This window comes from Mugil cephalus, chromosome 5 (assembly GCF_022458985.1).
Source record: "Mugil cephalus isolate CIBA_MC_2020 chromosome 5, CIBA_Mcephalus_1.1, whole genome shotgun sequence".
In the NCBI taxonomy this organism is placed as follows: Eukaryota; Metazoa; Chordata; class Actinopteri; order Mugiliformes; family Mugilidae; genus Mugil; species Mugil cephalus.
The window spans coordinates 575,231-587,878 of NC_061774.1; positions in this window are offsets into that span (position 1 = coordinate 575,231).

The window sequence follows — 12,648 nt, forward strand, 5'->3', positions numbered from 1 at the left end:
GTGGCCTGGTTCAACGCATCACTCGCCCATTCTGACCAACAGCATGGCTGGAGGCTGGAGGCTGATACAGTTGGCACGATGGGTGGCTTCTCAATGGGTAAATAATTTATCCATTAATAAAGTTGTTTTGTCCTAAGTGTTTCGTTTCCCACTGAAGCACCTAGAATTAGAAAAAAAGGTTAGTGTGCTTCATTCAAATGGTGTATGAACAAAGGAAACTAAATCTATTTCGCACGTTTTCTGCCTTCATTTTACCCCAGGGGACCGTGGATACCCCCTGAGAGTGTGGCTGTTGACCCCCCTCACCAACCCCGGCACCGACCAAGAGAGGAGGTACAATGACCTCCAGTCCCGAACTCGGGCAGTGCGGAGAGGGCAATCGGAACGCTTAAGGGACACTGGTGCTGCTTGGACAGGTCGCAGGGAGTGCCGCTCTACAACCAGAGAAGGTGTGCCGCATTGTAATGGCCCGTGGCTTCCTGCACAACGTGGCACACCGCCACGGCATACCACTGCCAGAGCACATCCCCCCACCAGAGGAACTGGATGCCGGACCTCGGGAAGCCATACGGACCCGTTGCATGTCATTTCAACCATGTAAAGAGGCAAGGACACAATTTAGCTACGTATTACAAGTGCAGTTATGGCATTGCTAATATTCCGAGGACGGTTATTATGCGCCGTTGAGATCACTTTTCGGCGGTATTCCGAAATCCTCTGCTTCACTTCCACCTTTATGTCAGACCATTTATTTTTTATTTCCGTGTGCGCGCTGCTCCACGGCATTAACAGGGTCACGCACGCTCCCACTTACTTTTCTTTATTTTTGTGTTTATGCCTGGCGACAGGCTACCAAATAGAATGTCATTGCGTGTCTCCACTTCATTTAATAACACTTCAACCTCAGACTCGGTGAAGTTCCTTTTTTCCGCTTTACTCATGGTGAAAATCCGATCGCGCTGAGTGGGAAGTCCGCTACACAGGCCATATTTAAATAAATTTGGATATTTAAATTGGGGCGTGGACAAGGGGGAGTGTGGCATTCCTACATGTGCACTCAATTCCACATTGATTGGGATGTACAAACGAAAAGTGCTTGGATCCAGGCACACGCACACTTTGATACATCTGATTTTTTGGGGGCGGACGCCAGTTTCTGGATTTTAGTGCATTGTGTGATTGCACTCTGAAAAAAAAAAAAAAAAACATAGAACAAATAAGCAATTTGAGTTGAAAAAGAAAGAAAAAAATCATGGAATCAATTTATAGACCAAAGGTGGCAGATGTAACAGCTGAACACACTCGTGGAATTCTTTCTACAATAGAAATCAAATGTTCAGAATTTACACACTTTTCTAAACATAAGTACAAATTGATAGATTCCATACTTTGCATTGGAATGTGCTTATGCTCTCTTCACGCACACATCTGTGCATATGCACGGTTGATAAATGAGGCCCCTGGATTTCATTTGGTTAAGTGAATGTATGTATAGTAATTGCGGGTGCAGTAGATTTTACAGTTTTGAGTGGTGGATTATAGGAGAAACTCAGGACCTGATCTGCTAATGTTCTGATATATCACATCTCTTAGTAGTGTCATCAAAAGTTCTATGTTTTCATCAAATGCGTTTTCTTTTGCAAAGTGCTGCATGTAGCAAGCAGACCAAATATATGTATTATTGGTCTTTCTATTTTTATTAGCTAGGGTTTAATGAATTAGTGAACACACTTGACATTTAAATCTGGATTTGTCCCCCTTATCAAACTACACTGTAAAAAGAAATCCTAAAAAAATGGTAAATTTCTGGCAGCTGCGGTGCCATAAAATACTGGCTCGTAATTAAAATACAGTTCGTACTTGTAATTTTAACAAGATTTTGCCTTAGTTTTAGGTTGTTTTAACATTTAATTAGAAACGTTTTAACATTTTAATACAATTACCTAGAAATATGGTAAATAAATGTTGTATTACGAATAATAATGCTTAAATTTACAGAAATGTGCTATTATTAGTTGGTTTTAATGACATAATTTTATGGGAAGAGACTGTATAATAATTTATATTTGATGTAATACAACAGTATATGACACAAAATAATGAGATTCATCTTTCAAAACACGTCAACTATTGCAAAACTAGATATTTGGTTAGATTGCAAGAATTTACAGTTTCAGATTACATCAAATGGATATTTAATTGTTTTACGTTGTTTTTAACGTTTAATTACAAACATTTTACACATTTAAATAATGAAATTACCCATAAAGACGGCAAATTAACATTGTAATATGAATAATAATGCTTAAAGTTACAGAAATGTGCTCTTATTAGTTGGTTTTAATGGTATTATTTTATTTAAAAAGACTATATATGACTATATTAGATGTAATATAACAGTATACAACAATAATTTGATCTTTTCAAAACATGTCCAAAAAAAATGAGACCAAGCTGAACAAGAACAGCTACAATTTCCCATTGTCCGTATTTTTATTCAACTGTAACAGGTAACCATTATTACAGCAATATTCAAAAATCAATTCAATTAAAATGTCTGGTTCTGACACAAAAAAACAATAAAATTTAACTTAACTGGTAATGAAAGAAAAAAGTTTAAAAACAAATAGTTATAGATGACACCGTTGCTTTGGGACAGACAAGCTTGCGAGATCTCAACATAACACACTACAAAGGGGAGCAAAGAAAACACACACCAGACTGACTATAGATGGGAACTAAATGAACAACATATTCTTGTGGGGAATTATTGCTACTGCTGGATACAAAAGTCATTTTTTTCTGTACATTATATTATTGTCATTGTATTATTGTTCAGCCCATCTCACCCAAAAGAGTAATGCTGTGCAACAGATGCAAATACTCACCAGAGAGGGGAATCTCGTCAGACTGTGTTACTGGACTTGTACTGGCTCTGCTCAAGTGTTGGTTGCTCTGGCTGCTTGGAGGACTGTCCAAGACATCTTGCTGGCCTTATTAAAGGACAGATAGTAGTAGTATTTAAACACATCTGATTTAAGACATCACATAGCTCAATCTGGGTATATTATTACCCAACATAATTCTATCCTCAGTAGCCATTGATATATTTTAAACGGTTCCTTTCTCAATATAATGCAGTACACCACCACTAAGACCCACTATGAAATCAGTGAAGAACAAGGTGTGGTGTATAGTCATCACCTTTTTCAAAACATCAACAAAAATGTAGAGAAGATTCTTTGAAGTATAATTCATAGTAGAACTGCTGTATTGGACTGCATTGATTAGAACAGGTGGACCTAATAAGTAGATTTTGACTATGCACATTTTTTTTAATGTGAAAGTTTATTCTGTACAAACTGAAACACATACTTGTCGTTTTGAGCAGTGACAGGCGTTTCCTGGCTTCAACTGGTCTGAGGAAGGAGGTCACTCTCCTGCAGGTAGCTCAGGTCCTCAACTCCTAAACATTGCAGATGCTCCAGCAAAGGCTCAGGGTCTCTCAGTTTAGGCACTGATCTGACGAAAGACAGAAGCGGACTCTCTGCATCCATGACAAGGAGGACTAGAAGGGATGAAAAATACTGTTAATGTCAGATTTTAATCTTTCAAACTCCAGATGATCCTGAGTCAACAATGCTATGCTTAAGTGAAATTACTATGCAAATGGTAATAATCTAGTTTCTGCTCAGGCTTCCAACATTTCATGCTCTGTGTTGCTTGTTTCACTTCATACAATGCAAATACTGGCATATAGGACACATCATGAGGTGTTACAATAAATTATACATGCTGGTCCTGCATCACAAACACGAGCTGAATCTGTCTGAATTCAAGTGCCTCACCTTGGTTTAAACACAGAAAGACCCTTTTTGTACCGAGTGCCTTTCCACTGCACCTCGGAAGCTCAACATTGGGTTCTTTGACTAAGGTTTCTCCTACTGCGGAGCGCACTGCTTCACTGTACAGTTCAGCATGGAAAGGAGTGGAGTTCTTAACCACCAGTTTATGCCATGAAATCAACTTTCACCACTTATCTGCAGAGAGAAAGAAAAAAAAATTATGAATCATGAAATTTGCCAAAATCAAAATAAATGCTGTTGGTTGTGAAATAGTCGACCTAAACTGTGTTAGCAGATCTCCCCTCAATAAACTAGAAGATGATCGTTAGCTTATCCTTTATATATTTTTCAGTATTGTGTTGAATTTCATGCTGACCACTGACTGGTGTTGCACCAAAATTAAAATGTGAAAAAGCTTGAAAAAGGCTGAGTAGGTTGCTCCTCCTATATTAGTGAGACTGAAGAAGAAAATATTAGTTTTAAGAAGGAGTAACTGGTTGAAATAAACCATTACCAAGTCTCAGTATCATTTATGAAACATTTGTTCTCTCTTCTTTGGAAGAAAATCCACTTAAAATGGCTTATTAGCAACACCTGCAAGTGGAGGAGTAGGAGTAGTCTGTGTGGAAAGAAGACTTTGACATTTTGACACGTTCCATAAAATCCAGCTTCCTATCCTAGCCAGAAATCATGCAATTTCATGTCACACAGTAAAGGTTATGTCCAAAAAATTTGTGAAAATGTAGAAGAGGGTTAATAATCGATTATTGTTCATTGTTGCAGCTCTAAACAAATGTTCCTCTTTCTCTCCGCCTGTGTCAGTTAGTTCACAAAAGTAAACGTAATGACTCACTGCTAAGTGTTAAGCTAACGTTAGTGTAAATAAAATAAAAAGTGGTTGGTCTGGCTGACTACTAACAATCATAGATATATATCTATGACTAACACTGGCACGTGAAGAAGATGATGCTGCCGCCGCCGGCCATACTTGTGTCATCATAGTTAGCTAACATTTCAATTGACGACATGCTAGAGCTTTTGCCGAGTGAGTAAAATCAGAGGCATGGTGGTAAATAAAGCTAATACTACTCAGCTTCAGTTTGATACTTGCCTTCTGCATTCGTCCTTCCTCCAGCCTCGACATTAGCTGCTGTTTGCTCCAAGTTTCTGTGACCAAACGGGAACAGCCGTGTGGTGGTTGTTGACCTTGTTAAGCGCTTTTCAAAGCACGCACTCCAATGACATGTCGCGTTCACGTTTTTTTCTTTTGTGTTTGTGCAGGGAAACGGTGCAGCAGTAAAATGTCTCTTGATTACGCATGTTTTGTTCAGACATGCTGTGAAATAATTCAAGACGTTGTGATTTACATTGGATTGTGTGTGTGTGTGCACAGTAATTTTAAATGACTTTTTTAACTTTTGTTTTTTTAGAGTTTTAAAGTTGAATTTTATAGTTTATTCCATTAAATAACAAATATTTGTAAAATTATGATACATTTGTGAACATATTTTAACAATAAATATCTGTATTTCTAATGGGGTTTCTTTTTGTAAAAGGACAGAAACGTGTTTTCACGTGTTTTCACCGTTACCGTGATTAAATGTTACTTTAAAAATACTGAAACAAACTGTAAAATAAACAATAAACACTTTTTTTTTCACTCATCTGATTCATTATGCATAAAACTAAATCTGTCATCATCATGACACTTCTATTCTATAGAAAGACAAACAGCTAATGGGGAATTTTATCCAATCTATGCTAGGAAGGAGATACAAATAAGTTCATAATGTGTTTAATTATGTAATAATTTAAGTTAATGATATTAGTCTGTTGTACTTGAAGTTTATATTTAGTTAAACCACATAAAAAATAAACAGATTGATTCACAGTTAAAAATAGCAATTATCTCACATTCCATAATTAAATTATTGCCAAGTCTTACTCCATGAAGTTTCTGAAGTGTAGGTTAGTTAAATCAACTGACTTTATGTTGACGTTGGTATAGTAATTTGTAGCAATTCTGTGGCAGGATGAATCTATTAATAGTTTGGACATTTGATACAAATGTAACACTGCCTGTAAAGAAAACAGAAAGAAAATACTGTGACACATACTGTCAAATTCATCCATGTTAAAAAATAAAATAAAATATGGATACACATTGTTACAACACTGACACATTTCATGTACAGTCAAGTCTGAAATTATTTATACCCCTGGCAATTTTGACTTTAAGTTACTTTTATTCAACCAGCAAGTTTTTCCTTGATTGGAAAATGACACAGACGCCTCCCAAAAAAGATAATAAGACAGTGTACAAGAAGTGTCATTGTTGGAAAAAGAATATATCTTAGCTTTTATTTACACTAAACAAAAAGTGGCATGCCAATTACAACAATGCTTTCCTCAATTGTTATTTAATTCTAAAAGTATTGTGTAAATCACCTATCTAATAAATCAACATTGTCAATCTTTCTTTTAGAAGTGAATTACATACACATAACATGAATAGGTTACCACATGAACAAAGAATGCTTGTACTGATGTTGAAGCTGTTAACTTTAGTGATTAAGGTGGATGATGGAAATAAATTTCATCATGAAGATGTATTCATTCGTGATACCAAGTCAAAAACGTTCATGGAAATTTTACAATAATATACCTGATTCTCTCTATGTCTCAGAATCTCTAATCTGTGTCTCTATTAACACCTTTAAGACAGTCATAAGATGGAGAGTGGGGGAAAAAAACGTTGACAGTTGTTGGTGTCCCATAAAGCCCAGGAAATAATGTTGAACTCTGACCCAAACTCTGAACTCTGATCCTGTCTGAATTTTGTCTGGTAAAGTGAAGAACTGTCTGGCATTATACTAGGTATATTTCCAGCACAAATTCTTATGGCATAGAAAAGAGACACTCATACTCAATTTATACAAACTACATTAGACTTAGACTTAGACAGACTTTAATGACCCACGAGGGAAATAACTTGACCTTAACTTTGTGGCACATAAAAGTAAACAGTCTTAAAAAAAACACAAAGAAGATAAAATAAAATAGGATTAGATTAAAATAAAAAAAAATAAACAGTGTAATCAAGACAAATTTACAGAATTACCATTACTAACAAATATACAAAAAGGAAGTTGGCAAAACGTTCTCCAAGGTGATGTGGTTGTTTGGCCTGTTGCATAGCAACAGCGGCATGGATTGTGTCATGGTGTTTCCTTGTCCGCTGAGGGAGGGATGTAAACTGAGACCGCCAACCTGAACCTCCTTCTCCGCTACGCAACCTCCAACTCCAGTCCGGTATCCCCAGCACTTCTCCTGAAGTTCAGCGGGAATCTCAGGCCTCACTCCAGGCAGCTCCACCGCACACAACGGCCGCTCCGCTGAACACCACAGCAGACGACCAACGAAAAAGTCCAGTGTTGTATATTGATGTGCTGAAGAAAGAAGTGATCACCGCTGACAAGTCTTATCTTGCATTTAAAAAGGTTTATTTACAAGAAAGAACAATGTCAAACTCTTGCCGAATCTGAGAGAGCCTCTGGCCAATCGTCGAATCCCCTCTCCCATTCAGCTCCCACAGTCACCTTATGTAGGATGGTCATCCCCGAGAACCCCCATACACAAACAAAGCTTTAGATTGTATGTCCTGGTTCGTTTTATGAACTGGCATCTGGTAAATGACCTTTTGACCTTTAACCTTTAACCTTTAACTTTATACATCCTTCACAACCCCCAAGCACAGGAAAGGGACAGATAAGAAGAAAAAGAAGTTAATATACTACATATTTCCCCCCTTCGAGGCTCCTAGAGTCTCGACCACCAAAAAACACACATTCAACATATGCATTGTTATAACAGAATAATATGTCCTTCTTACAGTGCCAGTTACAGCACAACCCTTAACAATACAACAAATTCATGGAGTGTGAGAGCGAAAACCTATCAGACAGTCATCTTTCTTAAAATGTCCACCTTTCAATCTAGACAGGAAATTCTCTCACGGCCCCTCTGTCTAAGGCGACCACACAGTAGTACTCCAAGCCTACTAAAAAGAAAGATTTCTAAAATTTATAGGGAAATATCTTAAGCAGAGTATATATATGGATACCTCAGAAAATAAATCAAAACCATATCCAACATCAGGCTGGTCGACCCATCGGACCCTCCATTGGACCTTTCCCTTCCTAGCATTACTTTCCTTAAACACCCCGAAAACAAAAAGAAAACAACTGAGGTTCCAATACATCCACTTTCTTAACAAGCACATAACTCAATTACATTCATTACAACATTGATAAAACAAAAGTATGTTGCACTGTGATTCTTTTCCACTTTGCTCCATTCGTTTCCCACTGGCACTGCAAAGCTTCATCACAGTGTCCTAGTTCAGGGTCCTTCAGTCCCGAGCATCCAGCTTCTCACATTGATCCTCCTTCAATATCCTTCTAAGTGGAGAAAAGACAGCACACCAGTATCTTTGCAAACATTAAAACAAATAGACACAATATATTTAAAAACAAACATCAACACACACACATTTCTCCCTTGACTCTGTGGATGATAAACTGCCCCTAGACCCTGTTTAATCCCCAATTTTTGTAAGATCAGTTTCACAGTTCTATCCACAAACTCCTTCCCGTTATCCGAAGATATTTGATCAGGAAGTCCCCACCTGCTTATGACCTCCCCGCACAGAAACTTTGCAACTGACTGAACATCCTTTCACTTAGTTGGACAAGCTTCAGGCAATCGTGAAAATCTATCCACGACGACCAGCATGTACCTCTTACCTCCCACTGGTTTTATCATATCAACAAAATCCACCACCAACTCACGCACTGGACCCCTTGGCGTTGGAATATGACCTGGAGGAACCATCACACCCCTCCTGATTTCTCCAAAGACCAGTAGAATCCTGTGTTGCCCCTCGATCTACCCACAACTGTTTATCCACCTCAGAGACAGCTTCCTGCATTAAGACCACATCTTTCACTGTAATCTTATCCTCCAAATCTACTTCATGTGTGACCAAGAAAACTTTACCCAACTTCTCAGCTCCTGTCACTGCTTTTGCAGCCTCATCAGCCGCTTTATTACCCTGAGTGACTCTTGACACATCCTTCTTATGTGCTGCACATTTAGCTATTGCTATTTCTTTAGGTTTCATCATAGCATGGAGAAGTTTCATTATCTGAGTGTGATGCTGTATTGGGGAACCATCTGTTTTCTTAAACCCTCGATTTTTCCATACCGATCCAAACCAATGACACACATTATGAGCATATGCAGAATCTGTATAGACCGTCACACGCTTGCCTTCCGCTAAAAGACATGCTTCAGTTAACCCCACCAATTCAGCAAGCTGCGCTGATGCAGGCTGCGGTACCACTTCCGCTTTCTCAACAACGAATCCTGTTCCCTGGGCTTTTACCACCGCATAACCAGCACTCAAATTATCTCCCTCACGATAACAGGACCCATCAGTCCAATACTCTACATCTGCCTCACGCAGTGGGAGAGCTTTCAAATCTGACCTTAATCTTGAGTATTTCTCTGCTTCTTGAACACTGATGATGTGGTTCACCATCTTCTGGAGTTGGCAAATTCTCAGCTGGATTTATCGTAACACATCTGACTAATGTGACATCCTCCTGTTCTAAAAGCCTATTATAGTCTCTAAGTCTAGGCATGGTCAACGTATACCTGCCATAGTTCAAAAGATTTCTGAGACTATGATGAGTAAGAATTGTCACTGGATATCCCCTCGTGACCGAAGATGCTTTGTCATACATTAAATAGACTCCCACCATTGCTCTATAACACAGTGGTAGTCCAAGTTCAACATCTGAGTAAGCAGTAGAATAATATGAAATAGGTTGAGGACTGGTCCCTGTACCTGTTGGCTGACAAAGAACTGCACATGCATATTTTCCTCCAGCTGAGGTAGATACATACAACAGAAAATTCTTAGAATAGTCTGGGAGTGCTAACGCTGGAGCTTCTTGTAACCTCTGTTTAATCGTTTCAAAGGCTAATAAACCATCCTGTGTCCAGAGAAGATTACAATGAAGTTGAGTACTCCCAGTATCTTTAATCATAGCCCTTAAAGGTCCTGTCAAACTTGCATAATCTTCAATCCATGCTGAAGAGTAACCAGTGATACCGAGGAATGTCATCATCTCCCTGACTGTTCGGGGCTTTGGAGCCTTTCGAATAGCCTCTAAATGACTGTCAGAAATACTTCTGTGGCCCTGTGATATTGTTTGACCCAAATAAACTACCTTCTCCTGACAATATTGCAACTTCTTCTGTGAGACCTTGTGACCCTTTTCTGCCAAAATCTGCAACAGCTTAATTGACTCTTCATGACATGTTTTCTTATCTGGTGAACAAATAATAATGTCATCTACATATTGAACCACTGTACTTTTTAATTTTTGATCTAGTCCTGCCAAATCATCTTTCAATACTTGAAAATATGAGGACTATGTTTAAATCCCTGTGGCAACCTTTTGTACTCATAAAACTGTCCCTTGTATGTGAACCCAAACAAACCCTGACTTTCTACGCTCAATGGAACACTGAAAAATGCACCACATAAATCCAATACTGTAAAATGTGTAGCATTTGGGGGAATTTGAGCTAACAAAGTATGCGGATCTGGCACTTCTGCTGGAAAATCGGCTACTACTTCGTTCACAAATCTCAAATCATGAACCAAGCGATAGGAATCATCTGGTTTCTGTAAAGGCAACAATGGCGTATTGCTTATAGGATTTTGAGTTATCTTCAGCACATCTGCTCTCAGAAGTCCTTCAAGCTGTGGTTCAATCCCTTGAACTGCCTCTTCTTTCAGTGGATACTGATTCTTCCAAGGAGGTCTGGCTCCAGGTCTAAGTTCCACTTTCACTGGTTGAGCTGATTTAACAAGACCAATATCAGTACTGTATCGAGACCACAAACATTCAGGTACTTGCTGTAACATTTCTCTCCTCAAAACGTCTGCGTCCATTTCAACCCCACATATCGTTTCATGTGTCATTTGGACAACTTGTGGTCGCCCATGTCCTTGAGCAGATATCATAATCTTGAGAAACCGCTGATCCTCACTCTTCCAGATGGCAGAATTCCCCTCTACTGGTGCAAAAACAGCTTTTACTGCTTCCGCCATCATTTCTCCTATATCTTTCTGTTCATATTCTTCAGACACCATCAAAGTCACATGAGGTACACTCTCTTTGATTTTATATTTTTCGCTCACATATTCATTCATATCAACCATCATTGCTGCTCCTTGTGGTCCCAAAATTATACAAGACGAGGTGAGTTCAACTTCTTTTGGTTGATGACTTATCCACTCCTCACAATTTGACTGGGCAGCGTCCTTAAAATACTTGAGCGTACAATGAAGCGAATAGTCTGGAAGTTTTGCATCAGGCATATTTGCTACAATGAACTTCTCCCACAATCTAACAGGTTCCAAAAACTCTGCACTAAGATCTCCAATCCAGCATACTGAAGAGGCCTCAACATCTGTTGTCATCAATAGTTGGTAAGCAGTATCAGATGGCATCTCCACCTAACAGTGCAATCGGTGTGTGTTCTGAAACCAATATAGGTATTGTAGTCTTTTGATTTTTGTAACAGAGCTCAATTGGTTTTGTAAGAGGTACCAGCTGTTTCACTCCCTCAAACCCCGACCGTCCGTATCAATTGACCAGACATAGGGAGGTGTATAGCATCTTCAGGCCGAATACAGGTGAAAGCCGCTCCGCTATCTACCATCACTTCTAATGGTCTATTATTTACTTTCACCATTATTGTTGGATCTTGTTCCGGCCCTGACACTACCAGCTGACACCCCCTTTCGAATTTTCCGGGCACCCCTAAAATCCTTGCTCTGGACCCCTATAAGGGTTCGCCGGTCCCCGGATTATCAATTGCTGACCTCTGAATCCTCCTCTTGCATTTCCCCTGAAGTTTCCTCTGAAATTTCCTCCTGGTCTATCACACTCACGAGCAAAGTGTCCAAACTGTCCACAGTTATAACACACTTCTGAGAACTGTTGGAAATTAAAGTTTCCTCTTCCTCTTCCAAAGGTTCCTCGACCTCTTCCTCTCCATATTTGCAGCTGGCCAAAAGTTGGTTGTGTGTTATAAACAACAGGGACCACTGGGGACGGTTGAGGTGATTGAAACTGAACCTGGTTTGGCTGCAATTGTGGTGGCGGCTGATTTTGTTCAGGCTGGCTCTGTAAAACTAAAGCCTGCTTCTTCTCCTTCTTCTTGTTATCCACCAATTGTATTTGATTGAGTTTCCGAAGAGTTTCTTGATCTTGTTCCTTCTGATCATACTCCTTCTTTCTATACAGGTCCACTTGATGTGCTACATGGTCTGTATATACACCCTTCGCCATATTTCCAAGACCAACCACTTCTGCCAATTTGCTCCGCACTGGTAGAGGTAGCCCCTTCTGTATCTTGGCTCGCAAAATTGATTGCTCCATTTGGCTCTCCTCTGGATCGTTTCCTGTGACATTTCTCCACACTTGATAGGCTCTCGACACATAGGCCCTCGGATTTTCTTCCTGTCCCAGTGGCTCAATGAGAATGTTGTCGGGGTGTATATTTGTCGGAAATGTATCTTTCAATGCTCTCCATACTCGACCTCTATTTGCTGCAAACAGCTCTGAATCATTTACAGCAGTTTCCACATAACGGTTTAATCCAGCTCTCTGCAAAATCTCCCCCATGGCTGGAACCCAAGTATATTAGCCAGCAATCTCTT